Below are 20,063 nucleotides of genomic sequence, written 5' to 3' on the forward strand. Positions count from 1 at the left end.
AAATTTAATTTAATTTCTAACAAGAGTGAAATTTTTTTTTAAAGCGCACAATCCTGCCAGAAAGTGCATACCAGCGGCGGTAGTGAACCAGACAAAAACATTTCACCAAAAGTCTGGGTCCGAGAAAAACTTGGCACAGCTACTCTGAAATGGAATTTTTTTTTCCTTCACAACCAGCAGTAGTCTTCTTTTCCCGGCACGCCCGACTCGGCGACGCCATTAATCCTCTTTCTGCTGAACCAAAAAAAAAAAAGCGAAAGTGTGCGAACCGCAACACTCGCCGTTGCCACGCTGTTTTGCATTCCTTTCAGAAAGGTTACCTCAATCCATAATACTACTATGAGGACACCGCGTAAAAATAATCTTCTTAAAACAAACGAAACCGCCCGCCCTAGGGAACGATGTTTGTTAGGCGGCCATTTCATAACAAGTTTGGATGAGTTCTTCCCTGTGTCTTCCAGATACGGCGCCGTAGTTGGGAACATTTTAAAACCTTTTTGCTGCAAAACCCTCACACGGTGCTTCCTCAAATAGCAATATAATAGAAAAAAACAACCATAGTAGAAGAGAAGAACAACAAAATATTTCACAAGTGACGCCATGCGGAATAATTTTTTCAAAGACGAAATGCTCCCCTGGGACGGACAACATGGAGGTCGGACCATTCGACAGAGCAAATACTCCTCAAGAGAAGATGGAGGGTCGAGGTAAGTGCGACTTCTGGGATGAATGGCTGACGATATCCCACCCGCCTCTCCTGGCTGTCGAATAAATACATCCTGCTAACGAACCACCGATGGCGACTTGGCAGTCTTCCACTGATGGCGATTTCACCATGAGGCCTTGGTCGATTTGCGTGCACTCTATTCATAGACTTAACTACTCAACGATGCTGAAAGGAAAGTGTGAAAGGTATTTCGAAATTTTAACTCGCATTATCATAATATTCGGTACTAGAAAATATGGCGTGAACTTATTCCATGAGCAGCTTCAATTAATCGACTTATAAGACAACTATGAAACTGAGCGGTGGTAACCATAACATTAGATGACGGAGAAATTAAGATAAAGGTGTAATCTTTACCGGGAGTTTTTCATGCTCACAAATTATTCTGCAAACACGCGTTTTAGTCCTTTTCACTCTCCTGAAAATACAAAAAAAAAAAAAAAAAAAAAAAAAAAAACTACCCAACCGCCCTCAGCGCGTGAACAGGGACCACTCTGATATCTTGCGCAGTTTCTTCTGAAGCTCTGCGCACCGCGCGTGTGCCCAGGTAGAGCTAGCTGGCCGCGGCGGCGCACAGTGGGGCCAAAACCGAATTCTCTGGCCAAAAGTCTTAAAATTAATTATTTTTTTTCGCGAATCCTGTAGTTATATTTTGAAATATAAGTGTCCAGGGCATCAAGAATTGCACAAATCACTTCGTTATGACGAATAGTTTTTGCACAGTAATTGAGAGAAGACAAAAAATTCAACTTTCAGAAAAAATTTTGGTAATAAAAACGTCGTTTATTGATTAATGCACTCACTTTTGGTTCAACATTTTAGAGTTCTCATCGGTACTAGCTTAATCTACGTTCTTTTCTGATTCTTAGGGTACATATTTCGTATCGGGAAAGCTACAACTACCTTGCAAATTAACGTATTTTAATAAAATAACGGTAAAATTTAAGTAAACCTAACTGTTCTTTGAGCTACAAAATTTCCCCCGATTTCCCCCAACCAGATTTTTGTATTTTTAGGTACCCTAATATGTATCCTATATAGCCCTGAAAACGGCATTTGCTCAAACTTGCTCGTTTGAAAGATACATAATTTTTAATTTTCCCGTGGAGTATATTCAGCTGCAGAAACTCAACTGGGCTGCGAGTGATGGTGACCGCCACGCGTGTTTTTGTTGGTTCTCATGTTTTGACTGGAATGTTTCGGAGGTGGTAAACAAAGATGAATCATCGTTTTTTTATTATTCTTTGTTCACTCTTAGCTGAGTTCTGAAATAAACAAAGCCGACTGTAAACAAACATTGTGAGTGGCTGCAGATCTCCACGCACAGTAGTCGTGCGTAAGAAATAGTCACTTGTTAAGTAGCGTTTATAAATATTTTTTACCGTGACTATTTGCAAACAATAATTGTTATAAATCATGATAACATATCACCATTAATCTGCAATATATTTAATGTATTAAGCATGTATTTTCTTACAAATGTGTTAGCAGACGACATGTGTACACTTGATGCACGATTTACCAAGCACGCCCTGCGCTGCCTGGCGCTAGTTGTATTTCGGATTTTCGCACGAACGGTTTTGTTTATTTGTCTGGCTGACGCCATGCCAGACCGAGTTTTGTAAAGCACAAAACGCGAAAGTCATTGGAAAGTACTAAAGACTACTATTAGGCATAAAGTGGATTGTTTTTTCTTCGCACCTATGTTAAACAAAATACTACGGTGTGTTAATGACGACCCTGACCTTCCTAATTTCAGAAGAGATAGCACCACTGCCAGCCAGTGATTAGGCGAATACCAAAATGCAACTCATCATCAAAGCTTGTCCGCTTCCCATCTGAATACTGAGCGAGGAAGCTCAAGTGGCAAGGAACAAAGATTTCCGCCACTACCGAAGACATAGATCTCGGAAAGTTTCACGTATAGCTACAAATGCTGATATTTTTCATCTAATGCTCGCCTCCTCCGATCCGATTATCTCTGCTATACGGGAAACTCCCAAAAGATTCTCAGGCAGCCTGAGTGGGGATGTTGTTGCCCTCTTAAAACAACCTGTTGATGACAGTAGAAGTGACACCAGTACTCTTGATAGTGAATCTGAGGAAGACTGAGGGTTTTTCTTGCATTGCCATTTTAGCCAAAGACAGCTACAGATCAAAAGAGATTTCATTATCATTCGACTGTTTTACTTGTTAAGTAAATATATTTTTGTTGATTGTTTATCTTTAAAAAATGTGGAAGCATAAATAATTTCTTAGTTAATTTTAGCTACTTGTTAGCTTCGATTTAATTTTTAATTTTTATGGTATTAAAAAAGTTTAAAAAATTATTTTTGATGTGCGTGTCAAATACAAACCTAAGCAAACGATTTGCAATCACTGCCTTCAGCCTAATCACATTCGGTTTTTGTTCGTCAGTCTTATACTTTTCAATATTTCAAATCAATTTCCAAATGACCACTTCATATTTAAAGGTAAAAACTGCGAGCTTAAAATAATTTTTATGGTATTTGAACTAAGCAGCCTCAAAAACCCCGAGGCTCTACTTTTTACGTGCAAATAATGTTTTGACACTTCCGAAGTTATTCCGAACAAATTGCGGAGAAGTGATCTCGAATTTTGAAAGCAACATTAATAGATTTGCAATCAGTTTTGTTGGGAAACCCAACCAAATTCCGTTTTCTGCGTCAAACGCTTCTTTTTGGCTGTTTCAAAGTAGTTTCGAAGTAACTATTACGAATTTTATGTAAAAATAAACAAATTGAATTCAGCGACCTCGAAATCATTCAGGGGACAATTTTTTAACGCTACTATACATGTTGTGGTATTTTCGAAGTAATTTTGATTAAAATTCGAAGTAATGTTATTAAATTTTGGCGTAAAATTTAAAGATTTACAATTAGGGACCTCAGAAACCCAGCAAATACACAGTTTTCTGCGTCAAAGGCACATTTTCGCCGTTTTCGAAGTAATTTCGAAGTAAATATTTCGAATTTCGATGTAACAACAATAGATTTGAACTCAGCGATCCCGAAAACCCCCGAGTACGATAATTCGTGCCAACTGTCAAACCTTTTTGACTTTTGGCCAGGGAATTCGGATTTGGCCCTACTGTGTGACAGTCACGGTCGCTCGCAGCCCAGTTGAGTTTCTGCAGCTGAATATACTCCACGGGCAAATTAAAAATTATGTATCTTTCAAACGAGCAAGTTTGAGCAAATGCCGTTTTCAGGGCTATATAGGGTACATATTAGGATACCTAAAAACACAAAAATCTGGTTGGGGGAAATCGGGGGAAATTTTGTAGCTCAAAGAACAGTTAGGTTTACTTAAATTTTACCGTTATTTTATTAAAATACGTTAATTTGCAAGGTAGTTGTAGCTTTCCCGATACGAAATATGTACCCTAAGAATCAGAAAAGAACGTAGATTAAGCTAGTACCGATGAGAATGAGGCCTTACTTAAGGCGCTCGAGTTTAAAGTCGGGAGCCGCAGAAGGGTGTACCAACTAAATGCAGTGAGAAGTACGGTCCCTAGGCAAAAAAGAATGACCTGGATAATAATTGAAAACATCACTGCCTGTTTACTATTTAATATTCCTGCTTGGCATCGGCTTGGTACATTAAAATACAGAACCATTTACACAAATCTACCGAAGATCTAGATCTCGCATTAAAGAAAAGGACATCTAATGTAATCACATATTATAAACACTATATTACGGGTAATTTTACAAATATTTATAAAGGATAAGTTTTTCCCTAACAGGTCCGTTGATTACACTCCTGGATGACGTAATTGTCTATAAATGTTATTTAGGCACAATTCCGAATATTCGGGTCTAACCGGACTCTCGTTTCGACGTAATTATGCGAGTCTCACATCCCGCACCACAGCAACGTGATAAGTCTGGCTTGCAGTTTACGTAAATTCTCACGTAGCGTAAAAAAGAGAAGTAGAGTTTATTTCGCCCAATTACGATTCAAGAAACTAGCAAGATAATGAATTTGAGTTTATGATCAGTCAAGTCTCTCTGCTCATAGTTTTTCCTTGAAAAACCAACCCGGTGTCCGGCTGTTAATAGCGGTTGCGTCGAGGCTTACTTGTAGTTGCGCAGCATGGTGGACGATAACCCGGGCTGGGCACTGGTCGATGCGTAGGTGAATGGAACAGCCTTTTCCATTTTAGCAGCGGCGCAACACGCCTGCACCCGACGAGCCGAAGTCGACTCCACCAGCCGCCAGCACCGTCTCCACGCTCGCCAGCCGCAGACCGTCGCAGGTTAACGCGTCACCATGACGTCATAAGGCTTCGCGCGCCGCGCGGTGTTGGCTCGCGGAAACACACACAAGCGCAGCGCCGTGAATGTCCGTAATGCTTATGTTTTAATCAATCTTCAGGACGAAAATGAACCAAGTGCCAAACATATGATATAATTAATTACCAAATTAAAAGGAGGCGTGGCAAACGCCTCAATATCCCCCCCTTAAAAAAAAACTAAATTAACGCCAAAAACCAAAGAAATTTAGGTAGCTTCGAGCCACTATAAGGCGAGAAAACGGGGAAGCACTCAAAACACGCCATTCAAACAAACGACCTCAAAGAAAAGCAAGAAGAAAAAAGCACACAGTGAGAAAAAACACGCGAAGAAAAACACATGAGAGAGACAAAAAAAAACAATGATTAAGACCAAACAATGCTTTGTGCCACTTTCCCGTTTACTCGTTAACAAACAGCAACATAATTCCTTACTAGGGGGTAGTAACCGTAATCCACCTCTGAGACACGTAAGGCGCAATAAGAAACCTACTCAGCAGCATTAGCCCTATACTTAAGTCGAGCAGCCACCCAAAAAGAAAACAAAAAATTTAAAACCCCAAAAAAAACTAACCAATACGACGATAAAAAAAACTTTTAGACCTCAAGTCAAACCCCACAGTCACGAGCGAAATGCCCTAAACGCCCACACCTAAAACACGTACCTCCCTTCTTAACTTTATTTGGCCCTCGCGAACTTTCACTACTTTTGCCCACCGCGCCTTGCATTAATTGCTTTTTGAACTGGAAACTGGTAAAACAAACGTTTTCCACCGCCACTGCCCACTCTAATAAATCTGACAACTTATGTGGCTTGTTCACGTAACACGACTCATGACGCACCTGTGGACAAACATTTTCGAGAACAAGACTAACCCATTCCTCCTCAGTCTTACTCACTCCTAGTGCCTTCGCATAATCCAAAATCTCCTGCACAAAATGCAAGACGGTTTCATTTAGCTCCTGAAATCTATAAACTTTACTCATAATTAATTGCTCACGAACCCGCCGAGGACAAAGCTTATTCCACAGCGCCTCCTTACAATCAACCCATGACATATGACTCTTATAACCCGCAATGACTATATCGTAAGCTAAGCCTGTGCAACGCGAAGCAACAGCTAAAATTAAATCGCTCTCCTTGGAAAAATAATTTGCGTTAGCTAGCTTGTCTACGGCCATGCAAAACTCTAATATATCCTCTACATTTGCTGACTGCAGTTTCGGAACGTTTTCTAGTGATCGCAAGGCAAACTTATTTTTTAGAAAATTTGTACTAAGCGAGCCACACCCACTCGCTTCTGCCTGTTCCGTTTGCCACGAAACTCTTTCTCCTTTCAAATGCGCCACAAACTTTTGTCTTAAAACATCTATGCTTTCGTCCGCACTGTGCTCGACTGACGCAGCTTTTAAATTAGTCATTATCTCCTCTTTATGTAATTTATATATCCAAGCCAATGCCATACTGGTGATATAAAAAATCAATAAGTATCTTAAACACCGAAAACTACCGCGTCTGCGACTCTGACTAGCAGAGTAGCGCAGTTTTGAGGCCTTACTTAAGGCGCTCGAGTTTAAAGTCGGGAGCCGCAGAAGGGTGTACCAACTAAATGCAGTGAGAAGTACGGTCCCTAGGCAAAAAAGAATGACCTGGATAATAATTGAAAACATCACTGCCTGTTTACTATTTAATATTCCTGCTTGGCATCGGCTTGGTACATTAAAATACAGAACCATTTACACAAATCTACCGAAGATCTAGATCTCGCATTAAAGAAAAGGACATCTAATGTAATCACATATTATAAACACTATATTACGGGTAATTTTACAAATATTTATAAAGGATAAGTTTTTCCCTAACAGGTCCGTTGATTACACTCCTGGATGACGTAATTGTCTATAAATGTTATTTAGGCACAATTCCGAATATTCTGGTCTAACCGGACTCTCGTTTCGACGTAATTATGCGAGTCTCACATCCCGCACCACAGCAACGTGATAAGTCTGGCTTGCAGTTTACGTAAATTCTCACGTAGCGTAAAAAAGAGAAGTAGAGTTTATTTCGCCCAATTACGATTCAAGAAACTAGCAAGATAATGAATTTGAGTTTATGATCAGTCAAGTCTCTCTGCTCATAGTTTTTCCTTGAAAAACCAACCCGGTGTCCGGCTGTTAATAGCGGTTGCGTCGAGGCTTACTTGTAGTTGCGCAGCATGGTGGACGATAACCCGGGCTGGGCACTGGTCGATGCGTAGGTGAATGGAACAGCCTTTTCCATTTTAGCAGCGGCGCAACACGCCTGCACCCGACGAGCCGAAGTCGACTCCACCAGCCGCCAGCACCGTCTCCACGCTCGCCAGCCGCAGACCGTCGCAGGTTAACGCGTCACCATGACGTCATAAGGCTTCGCGCGCCGCGCGGTGTTGGCTCGCGGAAACACACACAAGCGCAGCGCCGTGAATGTCCGTAATGCTTATGTTTTAATCAATCTTCAGGACGAAAATGAACCAAGTGCCAAACATATGATATAATTAATTACCAAATTAAAAGGAGGCGTGGCAAACGCCTCAAGAACTCTAAAATGTTGAACCAAAAGTGAGTGCATCAATTAATAAACGACGTTTTTATTACCTAATTTTTTTCTGAAAGTTGAATTTTTTGTCTTCTCTCAATTACTGTGCAAAAACTATTCGTCATAATGAAGTGATTTGTGCAATTCTTGATGCCCTGGACACTTATATTTCAAAATATAACTTCAGGATTCGCGAAAAAAAAAATTAATTTTAAGACTTTTGGCCAGGGAATTCGGATTTGGCCCCACTGTGCGCCGCACCGACGAGGGGCGCAGAGCGGGTCACGGAACCTGGTGCGGCGACTTACCAGCGAGCCAGTCGCCCGACGCTGCCAGTGGCTGCTTTCGGCTTGTCACAAGCATGCGGCGGTTATGCCTCGCAACGTACATCAAACATGATCTGCCATTCTCCGACGGTAACAACTACACTTCCGGGTTATCCAAACAATGAGCAGCTGATACGGCAAGTTTTAACAAAAATTGTTGTTCAGTTCGTGTTGTTTACTGTCGAGGGAAAATAAATACGTCTTTGAATCTTCTTCCTCAGTTCAACAGGAACACGAGCTGTATATTTTATTGTCGACATTTGTTTACATTCACACCAAGCGGGTATGACAGATGAAAGTGTTGAAGAATTTGCCTCAAGTTTCTCACGCCATGCTAGGTTTATGACATTATGGCGTTGGTTGCTTCAAGCCAAACGACGTTAGTTTGAAAATGACAGCCGGAACGAATTCCTCAGCCTACTGACGTTCGCTCCCTTTCTTTCTATAAAAAAAACCGTACTGGCGCTAACGAAACGTTTCGTAAGTACACGGGTGAGTCGCACATTACGAACCCGGTCAGCTGTCATACCGAACAATTTTAAAGTTATAGTTTTAGGTCCTATGGTTGTTTAAACATACATTGGCAGAATTTTTAAGGTTACAGCAAGCTATTGCTCATTCGTTGATAAGGAATTACAAAAGTTTTAACCTCGTGCCAAGAAAGACCAGCTCATAAAACCCTACCAAACTAACTTTCAAAGAATATTTAATTACTGTTCACGAACAGCCCTAAATTACGCTCCAAGACGTAATTTAATGATCATCAAGTTTCTTTTCTTCAGATTTATCGACTGTGCACAATCTGGCAACATTACGAACAGCAAAATTTCATTTAAATAAATGAAATGTCGCATATTCTGTTTCTATTAATTTTCACGTGCTACAACCAACGCTGAAAACCCCTACTTATTTATGCGCGTGACGAAAAAACTGTTCGCAAGTTGTAAGCTCATAAGTTTAGCTACCTACACCAGCGAAGGTCGCCCTTGCCGCTTCACTGATTCACTAGCCTCCAAGGAATTGAGAGAAAGTCTAAAGTCTACTCACTGAAGGTTTGCCACCTGCTGTTTCAGTATAGTCTATAGGTACTATGTCTCTACTCTTCCATAGACGAGTGTCAGGGGCGAAAATCTGTAGGATTCCCGGGGGGGGGGGGGGGGGTGTCCGCGGGACTACGTTTATCATTCCCGTTTCACAATAAGATTTTGTAAATGCAAGTGCCCTTTCCCGTATTGCGTGAGGGGCTAAATTAACGCCCTTGACTAAAATGACAGATTGATTAATGAGAGGCATTAAGCTGTTATTCCGTACAAATTATTACAATGAATTAAAATAAAGAACTTGATTTTAAAAAAAAACTAAAACGGTCAAACATTTACCAGTATTTAATTTTTTTCCAGAAATGATGAAAGATTATTCAGCTGTCGAACTAAAAAGTTGATAAAGTTGCCTGTCAAAAAAAGTACTCATTCGTTCTGGAGATATATTTCAGCGAACCACCGGATGAAAGAAATGAATAAATGATATCAACCCCGAGCTCTACGAAGCAATTTAATCAGTTCTTGCCCGCCGAACAGCTGTCATTCCCAAACTCTTCAAGCGCCCTAATCAGACCTTACCATGCATCAAAAAAACTGAATTTCGAAGAACTCGGACAACAAACTCAGCTCAACGATCTAAAATTCAAGGAGAAAGCACCTAGCTATTAAAGAAAACGTGTTATGATAAATTGCCGATAAAGACACCAATTATCTTCCTGTAAGTAAGCGAGAAAAAGGACTGACTGGGAAAAAAATAGTATAAAATGGCAGCAAGAGTAGGAATATGCCATTTTTCATGGCCAATGAGCGACCAAAATGATTGGTTGACCACTGACTTAATCCCAAGTTATGGGATTAATATTGTTGACCTATATCAGTCAAGTTTTCTTTGGTACTAGGTGTCACACAGTTAATGACTTTGCCACCGGTCAGTTTTTACCCTAAATGTATGATGATGAACAACAGTATGTATGGTTACTATGAGCTCAAAAACTGATCTGCCACTAATAAAACTTTGGAAATAAAAATATATCCTTACGAACCAGCTGAACTTCACCATTTTTGAAGCAACATAGTAACTTCCTATCCAAAATTGATAAACAAATTATAAATGTACCTTAGGTCATGGGTTACCAGTACAGCAAGGAATGCCCATGTTTGAAAAAAAACTAAGAAATGTAGGCATTCCATGCCTATAAGTTGATGTGGACAGACCCTGTTTGTGACGGGTTCACAGTAGGTACCTGTTGCTTGTTAATCATTCTGAAAGAAGGCTATGTAATGCCATAGTATTTTATATTTCTTTACCGATGCTCCTATATAAGCTGTCTAAACCAACCATTAACCTAAAAAATTGGGAAGAGTTCACACACAAATTAAATATTACTGATATTGGAATTACTTGTTAAAATGTACTGCACTACATCTACTGAATTCTCTCTGGCGGACCAAACTGAGTCGAGACTCTAAAGTGCTACAATTTTTGTGACATAGTTGAAGGTACTAATCTCCTAAAGGTGGCATTACTATCAGTAAATTGTGACAGAAAAAAATTTATGAATCAGGTTTGGACTTTAAAATGTATGTGAATGGTTCTTCTTAATTGTATCTCATTTGTTAACTTCATTTACATAACGTACGAGACAAAAATAGTTATGGAGAAATAAAACGGCACACTTACTAAACATACCTACATTTTACTCAGACCTGCTAGTAAAAAACTTCTTAGTGGTACGGTAACACATGTATACATTATAATCAGTTTATGAATGTTTTTCTTAATATAAATGTAGGGAATGCATGGAAACTAGCCAACTTAACACAATTCGTACTAATTTTTTTGCTGACAAACTTTTTTATGTTATAGGCTAGCAATTTGACAACATTTACGTAATGTAAGCTCTGCACAAACCATTAAATATTGTATGTACAGTTTGGTTGAAACACTGCTTATAGTTCTCAGAGCTGATGTAAGCAACGGAAAAAAAACACAATGGTTTAAAATGTACCACAATTCATAGATTTGTATGGGTTTTATTATGTAAAACTGTAAGTGGTTCTCATTTAGATATTTTAGCTGGTGTATTGTAAACCTCTGAGCACCCAGTCTTTTTATATATAAATCAAAATTGTTGTAGAAATGGGATCATGTCCGAATACTGCCTTTCAAACCTGCAATTCCGTACCTTTTTAATAGATACTCTGCAGGAATTCTACTGCTTCATATTCTAAAAAACATTTTATCGTGTGATTATGCTTAATGTTTTTTGCTTGAGTAAATTTTAATTGTAGGCCTACTTAATGTGCATTGGATGATTCGCAACTGATAATTAGATTTTGAAAGAAAAAAAAATTGTTTATTTAAAATTAGGACTTTTTTATATAAAACAATATGATTTTTGAATTTTTTAGTATTAAACTATTCTATTTTGAAAACTAGTTTGGTGGGCTAGTTTCAGTGGAAAATTGTACCTTTGTTACACTAAAATTTAATTAGGTTAACTTAAAATTTTACTAGACAGTATGTAAAAATATTCCAGTATGTAATGTTCATAAATCCAGGCAGCTTAAAGTCCTGCAAAGAAAATTTTGAAAATAAACTGAGTGTCACAAAATATCTGTAAGGTTTAAATTGTTTTTAAAAAAATAATGTAGTGCATCATGTATGAAATGTTTGATAAATATAATTTTCTAACATAATCCATACCGATCCTAAAAAGCTACCTATTCAATGTCACCAGCCAGCACAAAATGTCTAAGCACCTAGTTAATTACAGGCACTAGTAGGTGACACTATAAGATTTTATGTGTTTTAACATCTACATTTTTTTGAAAAAAAGATATTATGTAGATCTTAGCTTTTCAATAACACTGAAACAAAAAAAAATTCTCATAACGCTTAAATAATAAGAAAAATAAAAACAAATAAAATTCATAAAAAAAATCTGATTACTTTCTTTGCCTTCAACAGAAAGTCATAAAACAGACATTTCCTAGTAACTTCCAAACTTTTTTCAATAAATAATTACAGAACACAGTATGTGCTAATCTACATTTGCTTTTATCATGTATGGACTAGACTTCTTTTAAATATAGCTCTTCAGTTATGCCAATCTTTATCCACAATGTAATCGCAATAATTTTATACAGTACTTAGTATAGAAAATCATGGTTTTATTTCAGCAAAAAAATTCTCATTTATCTGTTTATTATTGCTCTGAAATGAAAAACTTTGACAGTCTGGTGCAAAGGGTTGCCTAAAATTACTTTCCAACATATAGATCATAATTAATAACCTAAACAGCACTATTACAGCTTCCAGAAATACCTTTCATGTGTTCTTTGCTTTTCTGTATGCTACCACAACTAACTAAGCAAATCAACAAAATTTAAAGCTAAACACCCAATGAAACATGTTATGCTTCAGAATTATTAAGAGTATTTTATGATATTGGATTTTACCCTAACAGTAGGTACAATGTATGGACTAATATGAATTAGGTAAGAAAACCTAACTGTCTTAAGTTGGAGTACCTACATAATATTCTGCCCTAATGATAAATGCTACAAGTACAAATGCACACAAATAAATGTACAGATCTATTAGGTACTAAATTTTCTAATTATTCTTAACACATATTTCAAGGAGATCACACCCACTCTCCGACGAAATAACCATAAAATCCACTACGTAATTTACATATTCACAGTACTTATGATACAATGCTAGTGGATTGAGTGTGTCATAAAACAGGCCATATTGCTTTGAAATAATTAAATTCAAGGAACACGGTTAACATGAAGTTTTTTTATCTAATAATTTTTATTCTAATTTACTGTTAAAAATTCAAATTAAATACTTAAATGGGTCCTTAACATGTATAACTTATACTTTTTTTATTTACCAAAATCTTGCGGCACATAACACATGTCAGTTTTTCCAGTGTAGATTTGAATGTATTAAAATACCATACCAGTTGTAACATTTACTGGAATATTTTGTGGAGGCAAGTTTGCAGATTCTGCTTAAAACATTCCAAAGGTTTCATTCATATTTATGTTAAATAAAGTTTTGTAACAATAAATGTAGTAATTAATTAAGTATTAATTAATTAAGTACCGGTAATAGTAATTCATAAGTCCAAGATATATATTTCTATAGAACCATAGTGAAACCAGATCACACAAAACAGCCTCTATTGTAAAACAATTCGAACTATTGTTATTAACAGATATAAAATTATGTTGGGAGCAGGCTTCATATACCCTTGCCCTTTCATATTATACTAACAAATTAGTATACTTCATAAATACATATTTAAAGATTAGAAAAAAAGTGTGAGTTTAGGACATGCAAGCCAAAAAAGGAAATTTATGTAAATCGCAAGCAAGCAATCATGCTGTGTCAGCCAAATTAATAAAATAAAATTCTACGACCAATGCATCAGCCACTACGCTGGCCAAAACACGTTCATCTGATATTTGCCTGCTAGTTCATCTGATATTTGCCTGCTAGCAGTCAGTGTACCAACTTAGTGCCTTCTGGCAGTTCAGCTATCACGCTATCAGTAAGATGTGATACCGCCTCCATTACAACCAAGTGCAACACAAACGAGTCAACTTACAGGAAGTGGCTGGAGGTTCAGACTACGGGGTTCGATTCTGAAATGCACACTAAAGGGCTCGATTCTGAAATGCACACTCAGGGGCTCGATTCTGAAATGCACACTCAGGGGCTCGATTCTGAAATGCACGCTGCTAGTAGGCGGTAGGCGTCAGTGTTGGGTTTCCCGCCTGCGGGGCGTGTAGTGGAAGCCACGGGCGCTCTCTGCAACCAGAGCGTGTCATTTTACAAGCTCCCCAGTTCCGAGGCTATGCCCATTAAAGACAGTGCCTGCGATTTGACTAGTTCATTCATGTAGCCAGTGACTGTAGCCTCGTGCACAGGCGCTTGGAAATGAGCGGCGAGCTACGATCGAACTCCTGCTTATCTGAGAATACCACACTCGGCCCACAGGCGGAAGAACCCGCCATCGCTACCGCAACATGGCAGGCCCACATGTTGCAGCATGAAACTCTATGTGTGTGTGTGTGTGTGTCCCAATTCGTAAACAGTGGGGGGGGGGGGGGGGGGGCCACCAATCGTATTGGTGTACCAAATTAAATTTTTTAAGCAGCAAAACTATTCTTGAATACAAATTGTAAACTTAAAAAGTCATACATTAATTCAGAACCCGTTTTCATTTTATTCTTTTTTTACTTAATATTGCTGGATTTCCACAATAGCATAGCAGGAAAATTTAATTTTTATTAATTTAAAAATTGCACAGAATAGTTTTATATACAGTATATTAGGACAATTTTGTTGCATTTTAGGCAAATGAGGTATAAACGAAAAAATAAAAAATGCTCATTCCCCAGGTTACATCATTTTAGATTCCACTGCTGAAATGTTAGTGTCGTTTCAGTATTTGGTCAGATTATAGTAATGTGTTTATTTCTACTCATATATGTGGCTGCTTTGATCGGCAACTACGGCTGAGGCTGTTTATCTGCTGGCACATTATGTATCGTGTGTGTGAAGAACAGATTCATTCTTATCTACTGATATACAAATTGTCATGCTTACTTTGATACATATGGCGATGACCGATGATATGGCAGAAATCAAACATTGTGTAAGGCGGGCTCAATGGCAACAGAAAGTGTCCCTACTGATCGATGTCAGAAAGTTTTATTTAAATTAAAATATTATTCTGTAAACTGTGCTTATGGAATATGATCTGTAATTCCTATCAATAGAGCTTCACAAGGATAAACCTGTTAAAACTTTTTTTTCTCATAATACCACACTTTTGACACGCAGCAATAATAAATTTAATTACACAAGGAAATTATTGTGCAACAAAAGCCGAAGTGAGAAAACGTATTGATTAATTTTTAAATAAGTTATTTTTTTCCTTGGTAAATTTGATGTATAGTGGCTGTATATCTGGGTATAAATTGCTTTAAATGTAACCAAATACTGAAAATACACAAAAACTGTACGCCATTCATTCTAAAAGATGTTAACAGCGGAATTGATTTTTATCATTTTCTTCTATATGTCACTTGAAAAAAAAATGTAACTTGTGTCATCGATTGAAAAAAAAAATTCCATGAGCTCTGGACTCGATGGGTTAATTTACAAGTGTTATAATCTAATATTATTTTAAGAGAAGTTACAGAAGAATTTACGTTTGATTTAACCTTGGAAACTTGTGATATATACCTAATCGTGAAAAACATTCATTTGACACACCAATATTTTTGGTACGTTTCTCGACGTCCAGAAACGCGAACTATGCGGGTGCATGCTGCCACACGGGGGCGAGTCCGCCATCTTGACTGCTTCGCCTCGTGGGTATCCCAGAACATAAAAACGCTATTTCCCAGCATTCAACACTAGCGGAGCCGCCTAGTAGTCCGCAGTGCTCGGATAATAGGCGTGTTTATGTAATATGAGAATACGGATGTTGTCGGGAGGCGGGTAGTGGTGAGCGTGAGTCACGACAAGGCGAGGCTAATGCAGTTCAGAATCGAGCCCCAGACCGAACCACGCGCGACACCTCACGGCTGTACAAGACGTGCGTCAATCGACGGCAATTTCACGAGTGTTTATAGAGTCAAAACACAAGAACATTCCCGCTTCATCGCAACGCATAAAAAAGGTAGATAAGGACGTAAACGTAAAAGCAATGAGAAAGAGTCAAAGTAAATTGAGATATGAAATGAGCGATTGGCGTGTGATCAGTACCTACCGAGTTCCATACTTATCGTCGGCGCGAATATTTTAATCAAAACTAATGGGTGTATGAACTAAGAAAGACTTGTGAAGTATTTAATTGAAAACCACGAGCAAGAACCCAAACAGTTGGAATGAAGCTACCTCTGCCAAGAATTTAATTTAATAGTGAGGGAGGGGAATTAATGGAGGGGGGGGGGATAGAAACACTTTATCTGATGTTTGCTTTCAAATTATTTTTCCATCTGTTTATGAGAATCAGGGGCGCAACAACAGGGGGGGGGGGGGCAAGGGTATTTGGCCCCCCCCTCTGAAATCTTGAAGTGGGGGCAAACGGGGGCAAAGAAAGTGCTGTGTAATCAATATTTAGATAATAAAACTGCTTAAACAGCACCATTTTCCACCTTGAAAAACAAATTTTCCCGGGGGAGGACCCCCGGACCCCGCTTCAATAGGGGGAGCGACGATTCTTTATAAAAAAAAAAAAAAAGGATATTGCCCCCCCTTTGGAAATTTAGTTGTTGCGCCCCTGATGAGAATGATAGATTTTGTATGAATGTCAGAGGAGGGGCATCCCCCCCCCCCCCCCCCAATCCAGCGTACGCCCGGGGCAGGCATGTCGCGAGCGAGGCGTGATGCATAGTACAGGAGGTGACAGAGAGAGAGTTCACCCAGGGAACAGCCACGTTTCCCACTTGTGCATCCGGAAAGATTCGAAACCGGGTCGTCTTGGAGGGAGACGAATAGTCTCACTACCGTTGCTTCAGTGACGTGTTACATTATGTGTAGATCTAAAAGATCAATTCCTGGTCAATTAAGGTGCTGTAAGGTATTTCATTTTACTCGTTGTATTACATTCTCATAATAGCTTACGGTAACAATGAAGTCTCCAGCAAACGACTTTAAACCACCAAAGTAATCCTATGCATTTCGGAATTTCACTTATGTGACTATCGCTATCTTTTAGTATCATTTTGTCCGGAAGTATATCCCCCCCCCCCCCCCCCCCCCAACCATACATTGGCATAAAATTAACACGCGCTTTATTTTTAAGGACGCGACAATTTGTTGCGCGCGTAAGTGTATAAAAAATTACAAAACAAATGTAGCAATACAAAGCTGTAAAATCAAGAGATAACAAACTTAACGCAAGCATATGCGCGAAGAACGTCTTAAACTTGTTTCTTTTCTAGACCTAATTACCATCGCAAAATAGGATAACTAATTAGTCACCATAAAAAATCCGTGGTACATAATAATTTTTATATAAACTTCTCGGATATTAAAATAGCCATTGGTCAGAAGCCATTCCAAATTTGGCTTTCATGAACAATGATTGTCAGAAATATGATACGTAGTTATCACGTTGATTACGAAGAAAAAACTTAATATATTTGCTCTAAATTACATCAATCAGTCAACAAAATGCAGCGAGCGCCAGTCTGAAGATTTTTCTTTAATTACGTACTGGGGCTTTTGGACAGTGTCAAACTGAACAAAAATATCTTGATAATGCGAAATATGAAAAACTGATTAAACGTGAATTTTAACATCTGTTGCAACTTGTTGAAAATAGTTTATGCACATTTACAACTAGGTAATATCTTAGATTTTACACATTATGGAAACAATTCCTAAATATAATTAATTATAGCTATGTTTTAAACATATTTAAACAGGAGAAAATCCAAGTCTGCTTGTGCTTGCTAAATTTAAAAAAAAAAAAAACCATTAGCGTGCACACGCATATTTGCAATTATTTAAAACACAATAAGCATGCGCAACAAACATGCATTCCATTAGGTGATGGCAAACTTAAAACTAAATAAGCCCTACTTAATAATTTTAGTTTGAGACAGTATAGCCTGAATATTAATGCTCACTACATTTATTAAAAGCGGACTTACAAACACGTCGAAATTATTCATAAACCGACTCATCATTTGGCAACTATAATACATGTTTTTCTTTAAATGTGGCATTTAAAAATAAAACCAGGCAAGAGAACTAAATTTTTTTCTTGAAAGGTTTGTTTTTTAAATATCTTATGAGTGAAACAGTTTAAAGACTTTAATTCTGAGAGGAAATTATTGTACTTAAATTTTAATTTCTACGTGCAAAAAGTATATGTTTGATTAAAATATGTATGCTAGTTTACTCAAATTACCTCAGTGTTTAAATCATTGCTTCATGAAAAAAATATTTTTAAAAAAATTAGACGGAAGGTTAAAAACCATCAACAAAATGGCTTCCATTGGTAGCCTGGGAGATCGAACGTAAGGGAGGACTGGATGGGGTGGGGGAACCCCACCCCTTTAAAAAGTGGCCAACAAAACTAATGACGTACCCACTGATTACAAGCTAATCCTCAGCTTGAGCAATCACCGTCTCCAGCATCAGCAATCACTGATATGTCCCGCTCAAGCCTGGTAAATGCTCCAGACGTAAGCAGTTTGTGCACTGCAAACTGAAGCGCCGATCCTTGTCACTTCAAGGCACAGTTGTCATTTAGGTACATCCAGTATCCAGTTGGTAACACATCACTAACTGCAGCTACACAGCGATACTATTTAAATTTCGGAATAAATATTTATCCTGTTAATCTGAAGCGAGCAATTTCACACAGCACTACTTATATAATGAACACGTTTTCACTGCATGTCACTGTAAACATTTCTTGTCTCCCATGCGTTCCTAACCACATTTTACAAAAAAAAAAAAAAAAAAGCGTACTGTCACATTATGAAGCTCTTCTCTAGACAAAAGATTGGTCGGTCGTGCAAGGCAAAACAGACATGGCCGCTAAAAACATCGACAGGCACACTAACAATGAAATCACTTTGTTTTATATTTACAACACACACATAGAATAGATTGAAATGAGGTACACAAAACTCTAACGTAATTTATTATGCGTGGCAACAAAGTTTTTCGTGCTAAAAGCATTTAATTTGATGTGAAAGAGAGCTACGAAAAAAGTAACAAAGCGGACAACAGCACCAACCTCCGTGAAAAAGTTTCATTGGCATCCATCTATATCCACGTTATCGTACCGAAATGATGTGCCACCGTTCACGAATAAAAAAAAATTAACGGAAATATTACACTCGATGGTTTGTCACTTTGCCGGAAAGGGCCGCTACCCAGCTCGGTCGCTACGTACACATGAGGGGAGCCCTCCGCTGAGCTTCTCTTGGTGCGGCTCGGCACGGCCCGGTCTCAGCCACGCGGAGAGCCAACGACCGTTATGCACTATCCGGGGCCCTGCTACAGCCTGAAACCGAGGGCTCGATTGAGAATCCGCCATGAGAGACTCGTTCACTGAGCGCAACCGGACTTAGGAGTACTGCTTTTATCTATTCTGGTAGGGTTAGATGGAATGCTTTTCATATAAAAAAAACTCATTTTATCTTCCAAGACGTAACATGAAATACAACTGGTCTCTCATTTGCCGCTTCTCATTTAGAACGAAATAAAACTACTCGATTTAAATAATAAATATTTATATGAAACTTGTTTACCGAGTTGTGAAAATTTCCGCAACTAAATCTTATCATTGTTTACACTATACTCATATTTTGTTATTATACTAAACAATCTAATAATGAGACCGTATTGTTGTATTTCTAAACACTCTACATAAAATGAATCAATACTACTTGCTACTACATAACGTTATCTTGATTACATGTCAGAGTAAACAAAATAGTTTTCAAATGTCTATATTCTATGTGAAAAATAAACGAACTAATAATTTAGTTTTTTTTTTTATCAGAGAGCAACTTATTTTAAGAACTAGACTTAAAAACTAAGAACTAAAAAAATCAGCATTTAAAATTTAAAGGCACGGTGCTACGTAAGAGTTGAGCTGGCTAGGAATAAATTACGCGCGATAACGTGCAGTAATTCGGAGCCAGCTTCACCTGGATGTGCGACCAGAGGTGATGTAATTGATCTCTCGCTTCTCTCTCCCATAAACTCCCCCCTAACCCCCTTCCCCACCATCATCAAACTTACCCTCATCTTATCACCCTCCCTTACACCCTACTGCCACTTCCCATATTCCCCCACCCCACCTTCCATAGCCATCAAACAGGAGGCAGGCGGCGTACGTAATCCTGTGTATCGCTCTTTCTCTGGCCAATCCTTTATATCATGCTCTTCTCTTCCTTCTTTGCTCCCTTCAACAGTCAGCTTTCAGTTTTTCGTTGCTATCGAAACCACACATGTGTGCACAAGCCCAGTTTTATTCCTGTTCGTTTCCTGAGCTGAACGAGCGTAACAGTAGCAAAT

The 20,063-nt window shown here is 38.3% G+C and overlaps 1 protein-coding gene across 3 annotated transcripts in view; it reads right to left on the bottom strand.

Moving 5' to 3' along the window:
* Positions 1-19,000, bottom strand: part of LOC134530506 (zinc finger protein 608) — a 142,288-nt gene extending 123,288 nt beyond the window's left edge. Inside the window, exon 1 of one of the 3 annotated variants that reach the window (XM_063365376.1) lies at positions 18,118-19,000. The gene's annotated coding sequence lies outside the window, so the exon portion shown is untranslated. The remainder of the gene's footprint in view (positions 1-18,117) is intronic. The other 2 variants (XM_063365373.1, XM_063365372.1) reach the window with 2 other exon arrangements.
* Positions 19,001-20,063: the final 1,063 nt, after the last annotated feature.

Source organism: Bacillus rossius, chromosome 3 (assembly GCF_032445375.1).
Source record: "Bacillus rossius redtenbacheri isolate Brsri chromosome 3, Brsri_v3, whole genome shotgun sequence".
Lineage (NCBI taxonomy): Eukaryota > Metazoa > Arthropoda > Insecta > Phasmatodea > Bacillidae > Bacillus > Bacillus rossius.